This window comes from Gavia stellata, chromosome 8 (assembly GCF_030936135.1).
Source record: "Gavia stellata isolate bGavSte3 chromosome 8, bGavSte3.hap2, whole genome shotgun sequence".
Classification (NCBI taxonomy): Eukaryota; Metazoa; Chordata; class Aves; order Gaviiformes; family Gaviidae; genus Gavia; species Gavia stellata.
The window spans coordinates 14,907,871-14,929,997 of NC_082601.1; the positions used below are offsets into that span (position 1 = coordinate 14,907,871).

Below are 22,127 nucleotides of genomic sequence, written 5' to 3' on the forward strand. Positions count from 1 at the left end.
AAATTCAGATGTATATTTCACCATTTCAGAATCAGTTTAACATCTGTAGAGTAAAACAAACCACCCTCTCCTCCCCACGAAAAAAAAATAACCTGCTATTAATAACTTGACTGCAGACTAATGAAAGTGCATCTCTGTAGACTAAGGAAAAGGGTGGGATTATTTAGTGCATTTGTTTACAGACAAAGAGCTCCTTGTGATTTCAGGGACATGTAAAGATTATTTGTTGTGAAGGTATCTGGTCCCTGCTGGGAAGACACTACGAAAGCAGGTAAGGTTATATTACATCTTTTTTCTTGCCAATGATTCTACCACAATGGCTTAAGTCTTTAAAATTTCATACTAAACAAGTATCATACTGTGCTGCCTTGGAAAACTACTGATTTAAACAATTCTCTTGCAGCTTATACGTATCCAACTCCAACAGCTTATCAGTCTAAACCTTAATGTAATTATTTAACAGGTATTTCCAAACGATGGTACAGGTTTGATTAATGATGCCCCCCAAATGATTTAAATAGGAGGTTTTCAACATGTTCTGAGGATGACAGGCTTCACCTCCTGTGCACACTGAGAAATAGAGGCTTCTACTGATGTTGTTATTGATCACTTATTATAAGAAAGAGATGAATAAGTAGTTTTGGAAAATATGTTAAACAATAAGGGGAGAGGGAGAGAAGCTAAGGAAAAAAAAAAAAGCAGCAGACATCAGGATTTCCAGAAGTAGGATGTGATCACGTCAATGACAATTAGACTTTACTCTGATGAACTCTTTATTTTGACATAACCTGGCACCCCTAGCTAAAGCAGCATTCCTGACCCACTCCTGAGTCTGGCCACTCGTTTCCAGCCTTGCATCATCCTCTCCCTACTGCTGACATAGCCATTTGTACAGCCATATGGTAAACCAGAGTGGGGAATTAAGAGGCAACACAATTTTGGCAAAATTATTTTTCAGTCAGACCAATTCCCCAATATGGTTCACTGTGCAGCAGCATAAGCACTGCAGCAACACAAGGAGGACAGCAGGTGGCCATGAAGGGGGAAAGCTGCTTCTTCCATGGTCAAAACAAGGAAAACGGAGTAAAGGTATTAGCATCCAGCCAAGTGAAGATCATTCATTTTGGTAAAAGCAATTTCAAGAGAAGACTAAAAGAGTGGAAAATGGTGAAAAGGTGGGGAAAAATGTGAGAGACATTCAAAATTGAAGTTTTAGATTGTGCATTTACTGAATTTGGGGCAGAACACAACCGGATAAAATGGGGTGATAGCTAGAGCAATTCATGGGATGAGATTTTATTTTATTTTTAAATTATGAAGCTAAAGCAAACACTTCATGTGAAGAAAAAGTCTAAGCAAGTCAGCAAATTAAAAAGGGATGAAGAACGATGATAAAATGGAAGGAGATAAAGACGCAAAACCAGAGAGGCAATCGTTTACAAGAAGAGACAACAGGATATTCTTCCTTGAAGCACCAGAAACCAGAAATTTCATGTACCCTCCACCACTTCCACAGTTATTTACGGACTATCACAAAGTAAGCCTGAATTTATTAAAAACCAAACCATACAACAAACCTAAGTTAACTTCCACGTGGCAGTGCTGAAATAACGGCATTCTTTTTACGTTTATCCAAATCGTCTTCCATATATACCTGAAACTGTTGCATCAGTTCTCTACTTATCTGCTACTGACCCACCTTAAAATCTCCTGCATTATTTAGGTCCCTTTCACCACAGAATACACAAGGACTTGCATACAATACAGCAAACAATGACAATGAAGAATAGTTGAGAAGAAACAAGTGGCATGTGATTTGTTTTGTGGTGTCTGAATCATTAATTTGTATTTTGTTTCAGGAGGTGCCAGGGGAAAGATTAAAACTATAGTGTTAACACAGACAATTCTGGAAAGGTCAAGTTTCCCAAAACATTATGAAAATTCAGTGATAAAACATGGCCAAAGACACAATATGAAAGAGGTGATGGAGATTGACAGAAAACTGCTCTAAAAGACTCCCTGTACTATTTCATCTGAAGGTGGTACAGTGTCTGGCATATCAAAGAAAACAGAACAGTAGTTACCAATGCATACGTCAGAAGTTTTATTGAAGATGTACTTTACTATAAAAAGGCTTGAACAGAACACTGACTGAAGCACCAAGCCTGACCTAAGCTCCTCTTTTTGCTTGTGCTTTACAGAGGTCTTCAGGAGTACAAGGTGCTTTAATACAATCCATAATGAGCAGCAAGACTCATCGTACTGTGTCTGTACTGGTAAAAGGCTTGCATAGAACCTGGTATTTGCTGCACTTTCTCACTTCAAATTTATATACTCAGTAGGTGTACAAAAAATAATCTCCTTTTATCCAAGGACCTCAAAGAGTTTTACTGGGAAACAATATTTCCCATTTATAAAGGAGTAGAATGAGATGCAGAAAACTGAGTAATTTGCCTGTCATTACACAGTGAGTCAGTGGCAGCAGCCCACACTGGTCATACATCTCTCGCTGTTCGTATCAGGTACTGGCATTAGAATAAGGTCTTTTATAACAGTTACATGCCATATGTATTAACAACATGATCCTTGCAATTTCAAATTTATGCTTGTTCTTTCTTTTGCTATGAAAATGAACACTAAAGCTTATAAAATGCACTCAATTTAAAAGATAACACACTAGTGGCTTCCTTTTTCAGTCCAGTACTTCATGGCCTGAAAGACAGCCGAAATGCTTTTGGGTTTACCATGAACATTTAAAAATAATTACATCTTCTACAGAATAAAAGTTACAGCCATCAGTACCTACACATTAAACCCAAGCAAAACCAGGAAACTGATCTATAGGCAGTTCGCATGTGGCTACACCAAAGAAGGTTCACTGTATACAGGACCTGCATCTTGCACTTCTCCATGTTATTCATGACTGTCAGGATTACTGAGTTCTGGATCTTTAATCTGACCCAACACAGCACTCAGATTCTTATCCGCAATGCATGCTGTGCCAGTCCTTTTGATGCAGAATTTTTCTCCCCATGGTATGAAAAGTGACTAGTGCACGAGGGGGTGAAAAAAGAATGATGATGACAGTACAAATGAACTAGGAACAGTAATACATAAACAAAAGATAAATTGTTAGAAGAAAGGTTGACTTATGCAACTCAAAGAAAAAAATTTCCTCTAGTTAACAAGCAACCCTTAAAACCCACAGAACTTGGCATAAAGTCTGTGATCCCTTTAGCATATCATCTTTGGCACACAATCACACAAAGCAGCTCAGGAAAGAATGGATTTTATCTTCATCAATGACTTTGGCAGACCTTTCCAGAAAGGCAGACTTTCCTGTTGTAATTGGTGCTGATACACTTTTCTACAATTAGTCTCTCTAGCAGAAACTTTCACTTACGTTTCTTATTGCGTGTTCAGTTTTACTATTTGCCAGAATATTGCTGGAGTCTAGACTTTTAATTCACAATCTTTTTTTCTTATCCTGCAGATGCCCAAGTCCAAATAGATAAACATATATTGAAAATAATCGTTGCCACTTTTGCCAATAAAAGACAAAGCATGATATTCCAATGTATGAAAATACAAGAGGGATTAAAGATGTGCTATGAAGAGTTTCATGCCACTGCATCCAATACAACTGGTGTAAAACTTTCAGCTCAGGCAGTAGGGGATGGGGTAGGCAAGGCCAAGTTGATTATCTAGCTGCTTGATGACACATCTTCTGCTACCTGAAAATACCATGTAGCTGTACAGGGATGGACTCCAAAGACCTGTACCAATGCCCAGTTGCGGGTAAAACAGAAAAGCAGCAGAAGGAAGAGATAAAACAGGATCTGCTCCTTCCTTCCTAAACTTCTGTCATTATCAGCTGTTTCTAACAGTTATTTGAATGCAGCATCCTAGATCTTGATCTCTCCACGCAATTGCTTCTGCTGCACCAGGCTAGTCAAAAAACCTATCAGCCAACATCAGCAACGACCACCCACCTCTATAGCACACCTGGCTATAGCACACACAACAGGGGATCACGAGAAGTACTGAGATAGTGGTACTGGAATTAGAAAGGCAAAGGCAATTAAAACAGATGAAACAATCTGCCTCTAGGAACTGCTGCAGGCTCCCTACAGGTTTGGGGAGCTACATCGCCTGTACACATGCTCTTAAGTTTCTCTTCTCAACAGTAAGGGCCAAACTCTTTGTAAGTGAAAGATTTAACATACTACTGTTCAGAAAGGTTCTGATGTATGAACACAACTCTTCAGATGTCAGTGAAATATATACCTTCCTCTGTAAAGGCGAAGTATTAATAACATTTAGAATAATTCCATTAAAAATATGCTTAGGAACCTGCACAGCCATAGAGAACCTTCCTTTACAGGGTTTATGGTGCTCAAGGGATGTATTATTGCTATAGTCAATGAGAAGAGTTGAGGAGACATTGGCTTAACTATGTGTGGCTGAGTTAATATCTTCTGGAAAATGACTACACCAGGCGTCTGGAACAGACCAGTAATTGCTACAGAAGAAAAATATTTATACACAGTAGCCAATGTTTAATTGGGCATAGGGAAAGGACAATTATTAAGATCCCTATATATTTTTAGCTGTACCTATCTATTAGACAGCCTAGTTAGGTTTAGGTTACAAGTTGTAAGATGCCTTTCAGATGTTAAATGAACTCTTCAAAACCATTTAACTGATTTAGAAACCTAAGTTTTCTTTCTAAAACAAATGCAGAGATTGACATTGAAATAATACTTTAAATTTACATTTGAGAACTGCTGTAAGTCCTTAGGAACTCAAGTAATGTAAAATTTTTTAAATATCACATGAAATATATTCACTTCTTACCTGTTCTAATTTTATGTTCCATACATATTCATATTTTGTGCTTCCATGTATTTTAATAGTTAAGACAGTTTAAGTTAAGATAGTTTAAGATGCATAAAAGACTCCACAAAATCTTTTTCCTCGAGAAAGAAAAAAATAAAAGATGCCTCCCCCCAAAGCTCAAGACAAATCACTTAAGATGTTAAAGGTTTCAATCCAGTTTACTAAAAATCTAACACATCTTTTTCTTTCTCTCTCTTTTCTTCTTTCCTTCTTTAACATAATCCAAAACAACACCTATTTATTCAACAGTAAGGCTGCCTTTATTTCACTTCAGAAGAGAATTCAACCAAAAGTCAACTAGACACTCAATAGGGAATAAGAACATCCACAAGAACAGGTCTGAAATAATGATTTTGCTTGTTAGCAGAATTTTATTTTACAAGAAATTCCTGTGTAGACAAATCATGTATATTTATTTGTATTGTAATAGATCTGATCCAAGTAAGCTCAGATGAGACTAAACACAAGCAGGAACAGAAATCCTAAAGGAAACGCAATTCAGCAGTTAACCAAAATGCACAATACTTTATGAGGAATCCTATTGGTATACAAAACATACAGACATACAAACCATCAAAAGTTTTCCAAACATCCTTAAGGTTTAAAACACATATGGATCAGCTCACCTTGGCACACTGTCAGCACTGAAAAAAGCGTTTAAGACAGCCAGACCACTCCATAGTGTAGATGCCTTTAAAGGACATTATCTACTCCTCCCAATTATTAAAATTACGTCAATTGCTTAGAAACAAAAAAAGTTTTTTCCCCTTCCTATTTTTTTTCCAAACATTACAAAAAAGCGTAACAGACTGATAATCTTATTGCAAATGCTGTATATCTGAACTAGGACACAAATGCTAAGAGCAAGCTGCAATTAGTTCTATTGCCACACTAGGCCATTTGACAGTCAGATCCAGATGTTCCTGTTGATCAGTCTTTTGTCTGTCCTAATAGGGCACTGAGTAGCAGCATTCTTTTTCAGAGAAATGAGGACAGAACTAGAATTTCTTTTATGACCTCAGCTAGTTTCAGCCCAAATCTCCTGAAGTAAGGGGCCATTATTTCAGTTTGTTGCCACATAAGCTCAGTAAATCAGGATATCTACCTATAATATAGATTACTGTTAAAACTAAGTTTCTAATATTTATATTAAAACTGTAAATTAGTCTTATGAATGGGAATCCAATTTATGTAATTCTTTTTAAAAAACTAAGATATTTCAACACTCTCAAAGAAAGCTTTTTATTTCCAGGTATATTCTCATACAAAAAGTAAAGACAATCTGGAAAACAACCATGCAAGAGGAACTGTCAAAACTTTTAAAAGACTGATATATTTCTTAGAAAATAGTTTTTTAAAATATATTGTAAAAAACACACTCTATGTTCTAAAGACACTAATTAATCTGACCCTACTTTAACTCAACAAGTTTACCAATAAACATGTAAAAATTCTGCATTGCAACTTTTCTCCAACATATTCTCAGTCACCCCTAGTTGGTGCTGTGGGTGAAACTTAAGACATGCTACCCCCAATTCTCTTCTGTTATCCAAGCCAGTAAAAAAAATCACTAGCCAATGCAGACCAGGTGCAGAAACTATTAGGTAAATTCTGCTCTGACAGTGAACCACTAATAACTATTTGGTGGGTTAGCCTTGCTCGTGCTTCATATTGGGAGCTGTTACTTACATTACTATCAGCGTTCCCAATTCCTTTTCTACTTATCAATTAATGATTCCTAAAACAAAAGAAATGTTCTTATGCCTTAAATACTTGACTTCGTATTATTAAATTGTATCAATTTTTTTAGTACTCAAATCTATGAGTTTATCCTATTTTCTTTACAGAGCAATCCAGTCCTCTGAAATACTAAAATTTTTCTGAACTCTGTGTTATCTACAGTTTTTAACAAGAAGAGACATAATTCTTGCACCAAGGTTTTAATTAATGTAATGAGACAGTATTAATTTCAAGACCGATTTTTTAAGAGCATGACTAATAATCTGTCTCCATCCTGTTAGTTGCTCTTATGGTACAGCCGTTTCCAGTCTTCTCTTTGGTCAGCTTCTGATCCAATTTATGCTTTCTCTACTAATCCCAGTAGTTTTCACAACCCCTCATGGACACTGTATCCAGTCATTTACTGAAATTTAGATAAGATCTACTTCATTCCCAGCAACACAAGTGTAAATTTAGGAAAAAAACCCCAAACATTCTTACTGTGTCATTAGTGTCTTCAGAACGTAAGAACAACATTTATTCTTAAAAATCTAGTTAGAAAACTATTTTCTGAAAACATACATTTCTTTTATAAGTTTGGACAATTTCTATACTCTATCAAGCAGGCATAATCCGCTGCAAAAATACAGAAATTGCATACAAAGTGGTTATACACCAATTCTGCAGAAGAAGATCTTAGAAGGCAAGTGGGAAGGAAAGAGAATATTTTTAGTAGGTCATAAGATACAAACACAAACGAACTATGTCATGCTGTTGTAGAAAGGGAATTCCTCACATGAGGATGCTTAGTCAGGCGCACAGCCCATGGGATAGATGAAGGTCCTCTCTCATGCTGCTCAGTATTGCAAAAGCTCAAATGAATTTGGTTTTAAGCTTCCAAAAAAATACATAGCTCAATTAAGAACAGTCAAGAGACTGTTGCAGTACCAAGTAGTACCAAAATGAAATACCTGAAAAAGCACAATAATGATAAAACAGAAAGAATTTGGATTGCTTCACCTGAGATTGCAAAAATTGTATGTATTATAGTTTAAGCACTTTGAAACACAAATTATTTTTTCTCCATATGTATCTGATTGAATGTTTATTAAGAAGCTTAAAATGTAACACCAATTAGATATTAGATTTCTTTCTTCTTTTTTTTTTTAAATGATATGGAGAGCAACACTGTCACAGACACACTGCCCAGGCAGGAGAAGAAAGCACTTCTGGAAAAGGAATGACAAGTATGAAATACAGTAAAAAGAAAAGGTCAGGGAAGAATTTAGTCCAAATTTAGGACTTGATTTTTGTCTCTGAGCTAAATTTCTAACGACCTGTTCTACAAACAGGGTATAAGGAACCTCAACCAGTTTGAAACAATGTTCAGTAAAAGGGACTACATGATAGGGTGGAGCTACGAAACACTGTGCAGTATCAAGCAATAAAGTCTTTGTTGCTCCATACCACTAATGTATTTTAATACCTCCATGTTTCAGGTTTTCTGGCAACCATTTGCAAGAGCTGGGAAGACTGTTTCTTTCCCAGTCTTATCCATGTCTCTTACCTGTCTTTTATCCTCTGTTTCTCCTTCCTGCATTCAAAACAAATTACAGATGTTTTTCTCCTTTCCACTGATACATTTGGGATTAGCTACCTAAGAGCAGCAGTGCAAGAGGGGATGGATAATACCCACAATATTTTCAAGAAAAACATGAGGTGTCTGGTTTGTCTTGCTTACTGTCATAAGCTGGGTTTCATAAAGAAGACGACCCACAAACCTAAAATACATAGGAATGCTTGCTTTCAGACAAATCCAAAAAGGCTTTTTTGCCTCTTTACAGAACCAAGTTTCCCTTAAAAAACCATCATTTTTAGATGCCCATTATTATTTCTTCGACTCCAGCTTATATACGAGTTAAATACCAAGCATCTGCAAGCACACAGGAGGGGCCAGAGCATGTTATAGGAAGAAAACCATGTTTAATAAACTTCAGACACTAGGCTTACAAATTATGCCAACAATATTTCATTATCTTGTTTCTGTAAATGCTAAACAGCCAGGGAAATTAGCAGAAGCTTCATGTTGCACTAACAAAAGTAAGATAGGTTCTGGTGTACCTATCAGTCAGTTGAAATGCAGACTTTAGCATACTAACTTTCTGGATGCTTGAATGACATAAGTGTCAAGATGAAAGCAGCTGACTCAAATGCAATCTGAATTAGACAGAAGTGGTAAAAGGAAATGGGGAAGAACTTTGCGGAACCCATAGAAGGTCTGACTTCACTTCCTTTACCTTTTTTTAAGATAAAACCATGACAGCACTCAAATCCTAAATGCATATAATTCCAAGTAGCAACATTGAACACTAATGGAACTGCAGTTATGACATTGTCTGCGTTACTAGTCTTGCTCCTCACCATGCTCTACCTTGCCTCTTCGCCCTCATCACCATTAAAGCCTTTCTCAAGATGCAGTGTAAGTTTCACCTGTGCAGTCTTTCCACTCCAAATGTTAGGAGAGGGAAGGACTAGAGACAGGCCGTGCTTCCCTACCTCTCCACCTAGCTGAAATGTTTCTCAAGTGCCAAAACATGCATACACCACCAGCACCTGCTCATGCAACAAGGTAGGTGAGGATGGGACTGCTGGTCTGCATCTCAGACCTGTAACTTGAGGGGTGGGTAGCAAGTCTCAGCACCAGTTGGTTCACAAGATGAAATTCCACAAAGCAGTTCCTAGCACCACCTCATCCACCTCACACAGAACCAGACCAGCTGGTCAGCTGGAATTGGGAGATTGGGAGGGTGGGGAAAGGCTATTGCCTTCTAAAAGCCCCTGCTGGTAACTTGACTTTGTTTTTCAAACTACCAGCAACAGTGAGAAAAAAGAAATACAGGCAGAAAAGTCCGTTAATCTATGAGTACCCTTCTGACAACCACAAAACTCTGTTTCCTTCTGGATGTGTTTTCCACCCAAGGTGGTAACACTATACTATTATCTGATGGAAACTGCATGCAAGAGCTGCCCAAAAGTCACAGCAATCAAGATGTCCATTTAATAGGCAGTAAGTACTACTGAATGCAGAGTACTGTATTTCATGTCACATCATCTTGTTATCAATTTCAGGCTGTTTCAAAAGAAAAGAAGCATGAATTTTCTAAAGCTTCTAGTGTGCTGAAACAGCTTCCTTTGAGACCATCTCACTTTCTATAACCCACCTAAAAACTTCAGGATCAAAGGACTGTTACAACTGATGTGGCCTGGGGTGTAATACAAATGCTAAAGGCTGGAAGTACTTCCAAGACAACCCTGTGCTATCTCAGGTTGGTTACTTCTGTGATCATTATACTCAGGAAATTTGAGCACTTTGGAGGAGAGGATATGCTTTACATTGTAAGAGTTGAACAGAAAAAAATTAACCCAACAACTCCATTCTTTAAAGATTTCTTTTATATTTTCATTATAATACAGGAATAGGAGACCATGCTTAACATTTGGTTGACCTTTCAGGAGAAATCCACAAGTGACTATTTCACCGACAATCTTTGCACAGAGCTGAACATGCAAATTAAAATGAATAGAGCTTCACAGAAAAGATAAAAATTACACTGTTTTGGAAAGCCGAATGTAAATACGTAATTTTCAAATGAAACTGTCAAACATCTTGTTGTGGTGGTAAAAACCAAATCACTATGCAAACTGATAATACAAGAAAAGTCAATTGTATGTTTCTAATAATAAATGCTCTTGTGGCTTTTGAAGTCACAAAAAACTCTTGGCTGAATTGAAGCATTGATTTCTGTACTTATTTATGTGCAGTTCCTATTAGAATTCTATTGAATTCCTTGAATGGTGAATGGAAGTGCTTTTGAAAACACACACAAAAACTTAAACAAGGGACAAAATAAATGGAAAGCCTAGCGTTGCCAAAAGAAGTTTCAAAAGTCAACAGAACATTTCAACATTTTTTTGAAGTGCAAGCATGTATGACACTGTTTGGCAGAATTGTCCAATACAAAAACAATATACAAAATACTTCTCCTTATCACTCCTGAAGAGGAGGCATTAACATTGGTATTCGATTCTCAGATAGTATTTCAAAAAATCTTGGGATACTCTTCAAATACGTTCTATAGTAAAACATGGATTTATTGTTACAGAATTTTAAAATGTTATCACTCCATCCTTTTGTCCATTATACACCAATATGAAGATATTTTATTTAGCATGTGTACAGACAGATCTGAAGTGTATATGGTAATTATATTATGGACACTAAACAGATACACTTCTGAAAAGCTAATTCCCTACTGATTTTAGGCCACATTAGTATAGTTATTAGGAATACATATATTGTAAAACATTCTCTGCAAGTGCTGGAAGTGCATTGAAGGCTTGAGATCTTGGTCCCTAATGCTGTCATTCATAAGCATTTGTTCCTTTTTATGCCATTCTTAATACACTTTAAAGCATTTGCAAGGCAACTGTGTATTCCGCGAACACTGTAAGGAGATGAGTCTGTTACGGGACAAGGAATCCCACCTCAGCTTCAGAAGTGTTAGGCCTTCAAACACACAATTTGGTTTCTATTAATTGTACATAGCAAAATGGGCTTCAAGCCCGTTTCCATACTTCGGAAGCTACAACAAAAATAACACTAATTTATTTTAGTAATAATTAGTCAACTTTTTTTTTATTTTTACTTAGACACAAAGAACTATTATAAATGCAATAAAAGGCCACTAAGAAAGGCATCTCTTCCTTTTTAGAGTTCTGCTTTGAAGTCTGACAATGGATTATGTTTTAATATTAAATTTTATGAAAATAAGGATATTTATACATTGCCAAAAGAAAAAGGTTCACTGTGGCTTTTTCTGAGTACTAACTATAGTCATTTAAGTCTGGAAAGCAGATTTTTCGAATGTGCCTTCTGTTTACAGCCGAAAAATATTAGCGTTAAGAAGCTTACCTCAGAACTTCTGTATCAGCCTACCTGTATTTTCACTGAAGAGTGAAAAAGTAAGAGTGGAAAGTAATAAACACTTCTGAAAAAAAAAATCTCATCACAGAGTGCTCTTCTCTTTAACTGCTTAAGTAGTCAGTAACTTATTTTGAAGCAACTTAAAATTATTATAATAGCACTACTGCTATTCAGTACTGGTACTGGAATAACTTTTTTATTTTTCACATTTACTTGTAGCACAGTAATTCTGCTGAACTATGGCAACTACTTCAATTTTGAGGAATCCAGTGCCAATTTGCAGTTACACATTTTGCTCCCTAACGTTATGACATGACTTGCTATCACACACTGCCCTCAAACGAGGAATGGATCTCTGGTGATATAACACATCCCAGCTTATTGTACACAACTGCTAGAGCACACACAATTGTCACAGCACGCCAGGTGCAGCAGAATGCAAAATATATTCAGAAAGAGTATGAACAACTTAAGTGGAAAATGCCTTTTGCAGATACCAGAGTAACTACAATCATTTCCCAGAACAGTTAGAATTAATCTATTTATTTGGAAGATATAGGAAGAAAAAATACTGTAAAGAGGTGGATTGAAAAATGCTTACACTAATGTAACTTAGAAATAGAAACCAGAGATTTGACAAAGTAGCTTTATTGGCAACCTAAATTCTGTTCAAAGGTGGCTAAATGTTAGCTGAAGTTTCAGATGTTAATCAGGTTTCTCTTTCAAGCTACTCTCTCACATACATTTCATTAGTATAATTCCTACAAAGCACTTTTATTTGTTTTCTCAGGACTGTGTATATGTTTTCAATGCCAAAGAAGTTATTATCTACATCACCCTTATTCAGAGAGGGATGCTTTTTATGAAAGTCCTTCTGCAGAAAACATATACCGTTAACGAGCTGCACATATAGCTTTCCTGTAGAAGGAGGGAGAACATGAATATATGTAATGGGGAGGGGGGGCAGCACCAGGATCATAAAAAGGAGGCAATGCCTCTGCCGATAACTACAACTGAGTCTTGTAATTGCTTACTTCAGTTTTATTAAATAGCTTACAGCTATCTAGAGAATTTCTAATCTTTCATTTAATTAATCTCAAGAATGAAGTTCTCCTGTAGGAATTTCCTCTTAGAGGACTTTTTGTCAGATGTTAATTTTCAGTCTATTTTCTAGTCTTCTACAGAGGAATTCTGTTCTGAGTTTAACTGTATATATCACTAGCCATTACTCATGCCTCATGTTATCACTGTATCTCTCTCAGCCTTTTAAGTGGCATGTTTTCGAAAGCAGAGATATTTTAATTAATATTTTTATTACATCTATTACTCAATTCAATAAAATTTACTTAACTATTGCAAAATTTGAAAATAATCCAGTTTCTGCAAGCACAGGGACTGTGAAAAGTCAAAAACCACTTTACAAAAAGAACCCAGAGAGCATCCACAGCATTCTGCCCCTCCCCAGACACACACTCACACCAAGTCACTTCCCCCAGCAGACCTAAGAGCTGCAGAACAAAGGACTCAAATCTAAGAGAAAAGACAGTACCACCAATGCCTTAAGTCTCTAAAGTAATAGCAAATCTATTACATGAAGATGCCAGAAAAATTGTGAGCAGATCATACCACATAGAAAAGCAAAGCAAAAAATAAATTTTCCCAACAAAGATCTCCAAAATGAAATTATTTCCTTAGTCCCAAATATGAATATCTGAAGGTTTAAAAAGGTCAAGCCACTTCCAAACTGAGTGGTTTATGAATTTGACTTATATGGTATATTTTAATATATCATAAAATGAAAATAGAAGCAAAAAACTAATTAGTGAAGGATTAAAAAAGTAAAAAAAGTAAAAAACTTTTACCACCATTAATGTTCTGTCCCTCCTTACTTAGTTGCACATATAGTGAACTTGAGAAGAGATGGTAGAAGCACGACTAGAAGCAACTGTATTAGCCCTATACTGAAATATCTAAATCAGTAGTCTAATTCAAGCTCACAGAAAACAAGTGAGCCAAAAAGTATTCAAATAATTTGGAGGTATGACCCCATAATATAGCCAACTGATCTATTTGTTCCATGGTAATGCCACTTCTGTATTTCAGTTTCCCCCTCCGGTGGTTGTGTGTTATCACAGTTATTTCGGCAGAAGCTTCCCATGAGGTCATGAGATTTGCTGACATTAAACAAACAAAAAAAATGTTCACCTTTCCTTTTTAATTACGTTTTCCAAAACCTTATACATTTTATAATCACTGCAAGGCAGCTGTCCTTTTCCTCTTTCCCCTCTTCTCCATCCAGACTCAGATGAAGGTGATATATCCCTTTAATTTTAAAGAGGCAGACATATTTTAATCTTTCAAACCCCTTTTTCATAGACATTACTTCTGGAAAGGTCCTTCCAAACATTAGATTTAAAGAGATCAGCTCCACAGAAAGCAGGTGCATTCAGATGAGCTAACAGGATGCAGTATCTTCTTACAGAGTCAAGACACAAGCCTAAAACATAGTAAGTGGGGAATTACTTGCAGATTAGGATTCCCAAGACTCACCCATAGCCTCATTTGCACTCAAGTACCAAAAACAGACTGTGGCAACAATAGTAACAGCAGCCTGCCTCCCAAAAAAAGCCAAGAACCTCTTCCAAGGAAAGTCTTAATAGCAGCTCACAGTTTGGAGGTTACAGGCCACAGTGACTTAAAACTCAAATGCCAAGTTCTGTAAAATTTTATTTTTAAGAAGTCAAACTAATTGATACATGTCCCTTCTCCTGAAGTATAGCTTTTCTCAATAGGGGCACTGTATAAATTTAGTAAAACGTTTTAAGAACAGTACTGAGGCTATATTCAGTTTAGGGACACAATACAAAGCTGGCATATGCAATGCACATACACAATCCATACGGGAAAAAACAACTTACAATGCAACACATCGCTCGTCATCAGCACTGGTCATCTTTAACCCTATTCACACATCAAAAGACAAAAATATGTCTCACTGCTTTTTCAGATGACACTAAAAGCTTGTTGCAAGCATCAAGACAGACAAATGCAAAGTGACATATGTTAATTTTAGTTCTTTCTAAAGCCAATTTTTCATGGAAAGACTGCAGGGTTTTTTCCCCAAAACATTTCTGAATTCACTGACAAGGTTAGTGGGGAAAAAACCAAACAAACCCACTGTTTTACTATGTGATTTTCCTCCTAAATTATTTTGTCTTTCTTTTTTTAAGCAACAGCATTGAATCACAGTTGTAAGATCTGGGAAGCATCTTCTTCTGTTCCGAGAGAAATACATCCCATTTTGGATTTTTTTTTGTTCAAACCAGTTATGATAAGAGCTTTAAGTTACAATGAGCATGTTTCTCAACTTACAACTATTTGACGTGGCTTAGGAAAATATAAGGCAAAGCATCATTAAGAAATGATCTGTTCGTCCAGACAAAAATGTGCTAAACTGGGAGTTCAGAAACCATTAATAGCAATAACTGTTCTTCCACTGACCGGTGTTATTTTTATGTGCTCTCATTGAAAATGTGGTCATTCCTCTACCTAAAGGACAGAGGAATTAACATTTCTATTTCTATTCCACTGCATCTCTATTAGCACAGGGGAGAGGGAGCACAAGTTTCTAGTATGTCACACTTGAAACTCTTCTTTTAAAAACACAGCTTTTCAGCGTTATCAAATCCACTTGCTTGACGCTTTTGCAAATACCACCTTCCAGCGCGAAAAGAAAACACAGGAATCTTGTTTGTTAACCTTCTTCCAAGACAAAGTATGTTAGCAGGTCTCTCTGAGACAAAGGAGCCACAGCAGGCTCTTACCTTTTACCAGCTGCTGCTTTGGTTTACATGGAGAGCTATCTGCTGCAGATACAGTTTCAATTTCTGGTTTTAAACAAGACTGATGCCATAAAAAAAACCTAAACTGAAAAAATGGTAAGACTTATCTAAGAAGAATTTTCTTATCTGAAAAAGCATTTTTTATGTAACTTTCATTGCATTCAATAGACACTTAGTTTCAGTGCAGTACTGATATAATTTATTTCTCATTTCTGTCTTTTGCAATAGACACAGAATACTGTTTGGGGATTTGATTGGTGGGCTTTTTTTTTTGTAGGGCAGAGAGATGTTGGTACACAAATGCAATAAATTGGCCAAAGGACTCAGGAAAAGCTGAAGTACACTCAACTGTCTTAAAACTTACTATCTTTTTAGAGACAAAATAAGTGAGGATCATTTGTTTAACCCGAACACAGTTAACAGCATAAAACCAAATCAATTTATATTGTTACACCTAACAAACACCAAAAAAGAGCTTACCTTTAAATGAATTTTTTTTAATTAGTTTATGAAAACTATCAAACAAAGTAGCAAAATTACATGCAAGTAAGTCCTCCAGACTGGAACATCATCCCCAAAAAAGCACCAGTTAGAACAAGGTTTTCAGCATTTAATACGAGATATTTAGCAATTTTTAATTTAAAGTATAAATCCCAGGTTGATAAGAGAACTGAATACATCCTCCTTCAATCTAATCTACACCATTCTAATTGAAAAAATCCAAGTATGAAAATGTTAATATCTAGCAGCACTACATTTGATTTTCATTTGAAGATTTGGCCTTTCGGTCATGCAGAATAATTCAGTCATTTTTCTCTCAGCTAGTTACCCAGCAGAAGATAAGGAATGGCCAGAAAGGCAATGTAAGAACACACATGCCATAGGAAGTGGATTATCAATTTTTTCCTCTTAAGTCTTACAGCTGGCCTGAAAACTCTAAGTGGCAACTGCACTTCTTTCCCCAATCAGTGAAAATATTTCCCAGCGCATCCTTCACGACAGATCATACGCACTCATAATTAAAATACTGTTTATTTTTAAATGGGTATTAGCCATTTCCCCCTTCCTCATGTAACTGTAGAGATGGCAGTATCTCATAAACCACGCCAATGGAATTGCATTTATCATCCAACAGTCACCTTATAACTTGTCCAAGAAGTAATTGCAGTGTGAGACAAAGAAGTGTGCCAAGAGAGGTCTAATTGCATCACCCTACCAAGTCTTTTTTGAAGGTGCATAAGCTGAGAAAGGAGAAGCTGGTTCAATTCTCACATTTCAAACAAAAATTAATTTAGTTATGCTCCTCTGATCTATCTGAGTAACTATGTGACTATCAGCTGTAATATTCTGTAGCATGTACTGGGACACCGTGCATACAATCAGCACAGACTTCAGTATGCTGTAACACAGATCACCATAAAAAGACCATGTTCTTGTAACCTACATATGGACATCTAATTCTGGTATGTCGACACGTCAATAAAACTTCTGTGAACGCATTAACTGCTGCAAACTTGAAGTAATTTATTTTGTAAGTGACAAATAGCAATAGTTTTCTAACAATTCTGAAATTCTCCAAAGAAAGAATGGAGATTTTGAACATGTACCTGCAGGTATGTAATTCTATGGCATATCAGAAAAAAATTCCAGAAAATTGCAAAATTGTAGAAATTAAAGGCTTTCAAACCCTACATAAAACTATTTTTGTGCTAATTCAGTGGATCCCAGTCTCTGTTCCCAAACAAGCCCATATGAACAGCTGGCCCGGATGGCAAAGACCTGCTGGTCTATTACCAGGCCACTGTTAGCTCTTTTGGTTTTTCTGCTCAGGCCATTCTCCCCTCCCCTTTTTCTTCCACCTTCACAGTTCCTTCTTTCCACTACAAACAATCCCATATCATATGCACACACAAACCATTTTTACAGTTGTTTAGGCTGGAGCACAATAAAACCCGTGAGAATTTTGTCCGGCCATTTTAGGAAAAGTGACAGCACCAGAGTGAAAGTGTGGTATTTAAAAAAAAAATTAAAAAAAGCACAGTCACCATCTGCTGAAAGATTCTCGTTTGACCATTTTTATAATTGGTGAGAATAGAAGCAAGGTGACACAAAAACAGGATGTAAAGGCCTGGGATTCATGTGAGCTTTTACCAAATTTAAACCCAAACTGGGGGGGAGGGAGGGGGAGGGACAAGGCAGAAGCACCGTGTGTCAGAGGATCTAACTAATGGTAGTATGAAGACCCAAGAAGACAGACCACAGAAACATGCTATTTATCAATTTAAGAAAAATAAACTAACATTGACTTCAACAACAAAAAAGCATGTACATGCCTACTATTTGTTTTAATTAAGTTTTGATCAGCTGAAAAGTTAAAACAGAATTTTTAATCCACTATAATTTTCAGAAGACACTTAACCCAACCTATTTAACTCATCCAAAGGTCTAAACTGTCATGAGCAAGCCATTCTGTCTTAGTTTCCCACGTACAGGTTAGCTTACAGGACTAAGTGAACCATCCTGAGTGTCTTCCCCTCCCGTATATTCAAAACTTGTAACTTCCACTCAGTTCTCCAGAATATGCTTGTAGAGTACGCGTTCCACTTTTTATATGTGAGCATAAATCAACACACAAAACTTCCATGTACATTCAACAAAACGTTCATAAAAGAACCCTCCAAGAATAACAAGACCCTAGCGAGATGGAACCCCTCCCAAATGCTGATCAGGACCTTTCAGCAGCATTAAATTACAATATAAAAGCAATTTCAACCCTCCTTTTCACAAAATAATCATGTCACACACTATGGTATTAGGCTGTTACTCTGGCCACCAACTCTGCAGTTCTTTGCACACGCAAAAGCCTATATGACATGCCACACAAACACAAAGGTTAACAACAAAACATACAAAACGTTCACACACAGCAAATGCTCATGATAAACATTGGCTTAGTGTCTACAGAATGAACGTTTGAGCTCCAGTTCCTGCATCAAGTTTTGTGTAGGTGGATCCCTCTGCCCAAACAGAGGTCACTGCAGGATCATTAGCATATCCCAAATATCCTAACAGCAATGACATGTAAATAGTACTACATGAACTCTGTTCATTAATAGAGAGCCCATCTGCTCCACAGAGCAATTAGCATTACTTCTAAGATTACAGGATTTTGCTTTTATTCATGTTTTACAAATGTAGCTGCTAATAATAAATAAATTCTAGACACAGAAAAACAGTATAGGCTTAACTTTCCTGCTGCTACAGTGTAAGTATACCCAACCCTAAAAGTATTTTTAGCAAGGGTGTTCAATCAATACTGCTATGTACAACCTAAATTAGACATTAGCAGGACAACAGAATCATAAAGCATGGCAACAAACAATACATTTCATGGAAAATTTTACTGAACAAGAAATAAACATCAAACTGAACCCTAAGTAGGTAAACCTGATTCCAAACAAACTTAACTGCAAACGTAAGGAAAACGTACCAAAAGGTAAAATACTAATACATTTCTGCTTTTCAGGAAAATGCATTTGTAGTTCAACGTTTCACATAACTTAAAAAACCTACAAATAAAAACATGAACATAATCTAAAAATACACAGAAACTGTAATGACAACAAAATTATCTCAAAAAAATCAGACCAACAGTTACATTTTTGAGTTTATAAAGCATAAACATGCCTGGGAAACATACAGACACACATGTGTATTTGTAAGCTTATCACCCAGAGTCATATTTTATCAACATGGTGCAAGCCAGAGTCATGCCAATATGTAAAAACAACTTTTTAGGTCAGTAAAGCAAGAAATCCATTGTCAAGAAAATGGCATCCATAAGATTACGATACTGAATATTTTATGTTTAGGCAATGAACTGGAAAACTTCGCTACAATATACATATCTAATAAGAAAATAGTTTTACCAATTCTAATCTAGCCCATTCTTGTATTCCTACAACGCACATTTATAATGTGACAAGCTCATAAATGTCTGCATGTGTGTGAACACACCAGTGGCTCCCAACATTACAGGGCAGCTATTTGCCAATAACAAGCAGGCAAACGTGCACTCACAAAACCCCCTTACCATTCAAGACAGTTTAGCTCAGGGCAAGAGAAATGCCCCGTGGGTGAGAAAAATGTATGTGCATCCTGTAGTCTAACAATTATTCTTCAGCTGAGATCCATTAGCACTTCTGTAAGATGCAAATCACATAGAAAATATTCTATCTCACAGTTAAAAAAATTGTAACAGCTTAGCCACATTTAAGTCCTGGAAGGGTGTAAGTAGCAGCACAAAGTTCATTCATGTATGTTTTACATCTGAACGACATATATTCTTCGAATATGCAAGTGGTGGGAACATTTCACCTACACTGGCAGCTACCTAGTTTTAGCAACTAGCTCTTGGAGATTTTTGATAGGAAAAAGACGTTATTCCTCTTCCAGCTGGTGCTGCAACAGCATACGCGAGTTAACCCATCACCAGGTACACCGAAAGCCTCTGTCGCATATAGACACACGCGATTATACAAGCCTTCTGCTTCAGGGAGATACTAAAAATGTACCAGAGGAATGCAACGACAGCACTCAAACCCATTTTCCCGGCCCATATCCAGGGCAACGTGCACATGTGCCTAGAAAGCACAGGAACGCAAACTTTCACATTAAACACACTAAAAAAAAAATCCGTTTCAGGGTTCAGCTGAGTCTACCACGTTTTACAGATCCCAAACCGACCCTGACCTGCCCCCGCCGCCCGTTCCCCCGAAGGCTGTTGACGAGCCCTCTCCGCGGGCCGGCTTCACCAGCTCACCCCCCCCAACCCCTTCACCAGAGCGGAGCTGGATCGCTTTTCCTTTCGGCGGGGGGAACAGAAGAGGCACCCACACCCCCCCCCTCCACCAATAAGGCTCTCGGCAGAGCCGCTCTCCGCCAGCGGCGACCTGTGCGCGAAGTTGCGGGGAGGGGGAGCGGGGCTGAGGGGGAGCGGGGCTGAGGGGGAGCGGGGCTGAGGGGGAGCGGGGCTGAGGGGGAGCGGGGCTGAGGGGGAGCGGTGGCGCCTCGGCCCCACAGCTGGCGGGGGTGCGGGGGGGTCACAGCACAGGAATGCGGCGCACAGCCCCCCCCGCCCCTCTCCCTCCAGCACGGAGACCCGAGCGCCCCGGCGGCCGCCTTACCTTCATATAACAGCCACGTCCTTCCAGATGGAGCGGGGAGCGGGGACGGCGGAGGGAAGAGGCGCGGGGGCTGCGCTCGCCGCTGCTGCCCCGCGACCCCCGGCGCGCGCACGGGCACGCGCCGCAGACGCTCGGGCACGCGCGGGCGCAGCACCGAGCCGCGCAGCACCGTACCGCACCCCCGCGCGCGGGAGCGGGCGCGCCGCTCGCTGCCTTCAGTTCCCCCGCAGCGACCGCCCGAGCCGCAGCCTCGGGAGCAGCGACAGCAGCCGCAGCAGCCGCCCCGCGCCCAGCCGCAGCGGCGAGGACCACATCGTACTGCGGTGGCTGGGCCGAGGGACCGGGAGGGGGAGGTGGGGGAAGAGCTAGGGGAGGAAGGGACGGGGAAGCCCGGGGGGTGAGGCGGCGGACAGCCCCCTCCGGCCTCCCCTTCTCGCTTCTCCTCACAGCGACCGGCCGGAGGGGGCGGCGAGGCGGGAGCCGGGGCGCAGGCAGGCACGACAGCGCCGAGCGGCGCGGCGGCGGCGGGCGGGTGCAGCGTGGGCCGGGGCTCCCCCTCACGGGGCACGGCGCCGCCTCACACACACCGGCAGTCACCCCGCGCGGAGCCCCGGCCGGGAAGCAGAGGGGACCGGGGAGGGGAGAGGCGGCGGGGCTCTGCAGAGGCGCCCTCCCTGCCGCTGAGCGAGCGAGTGAGCGTGCGTCTGTGGGGGCGAAGGGGGGAGGAACAGCAGCCTCCTCCCCTCATAGCCGCCCGGCCGCCTCATACGGGCAGCACTGGCAGCATAGCAACCAACATGGCGGCTGCGCAGTCACCCGGGGGCGGGCGGGGGCGAAGGGAGCCAGCCCGGGAAAACTCGCGAGAGTCGAATGGGAAGTGGACGGTGTCCTCCCTTTGGGATTGGCCCCGATGCTTATCCGTAAAAGAGAGAAGGCAGGGATGAGAGTCCATCCCGCGGCCTGATTGGGTGGATGTTCCATCAATCAGGGGCGGGGTGCTCTACGTCAGTCCGTGAGCGTGGATTGGCCACCGGAGCCGTCAGTCATGGCTGCAGCGCAGCTCCGTGTGCTCCGGTGTGCTAAGCTGGTAGGCCCGCGGCGGCCTCCTGCCGCTCTACTGTCGCTCAGGGGGAGAGTTCGTTCCTGAGGGAGGTCGTGGCTGTGGAGCTCTGGGCTGGTTTTCTGGCCCCAGCTCCCGCCACGGGACGTTAAGCCGAAGCACCGCCGGCAGCGTAGGCACCCCCTCGGGCCTCCGGCGTGCCTGCGGTCAGCGAGGCCCGGGGAGAGCGGGGATCCCCCCTCTTCGGAAATGGGGCTGTGGAAAGGCGGCGTGTAATCGTAGCCTTCCCGATAATCTGTGCTAGCACCTCTGACGAGGGTGGGGTTGGAGAGGTGAAGCGTCTATGCACTCCCAGGTGCAGCCGAGGGACCTTCCTGTCGGGGTGCGCAGGGTGGGAGCCTCCCCGGAGAGCAGGCCCAGGGACGCAGTGGGACAGC

At 39.8% G+C, this 22,127-nt stretch overlaps 1 protein-coding gene across 1 annotated transcript in view; it reads right to left on the reverse strand.

Annotated features, from left to right (window-relative positions):
• Nucleotides 1-20,678, reverse strand: part of PTPN4 (protein tyrosine phosphatase non-receptor type 4) — a 112,880-nt gene extending 92,202 nt beyond the window's left edge. Inside the window, exon 1 of the mRNA XM_059820076.1 lies at nucleotides 20,631-20,678. The gene's annotated coding sequence lies outside the window, so the exon portion shown is untranslated. The remainder of the gene's footprint in view (nucleotides 1-20,630) is intronic.
• Between the last annotated feature and the right edge of the window lie 1,449 nt (nucleotides 20,679-22,127).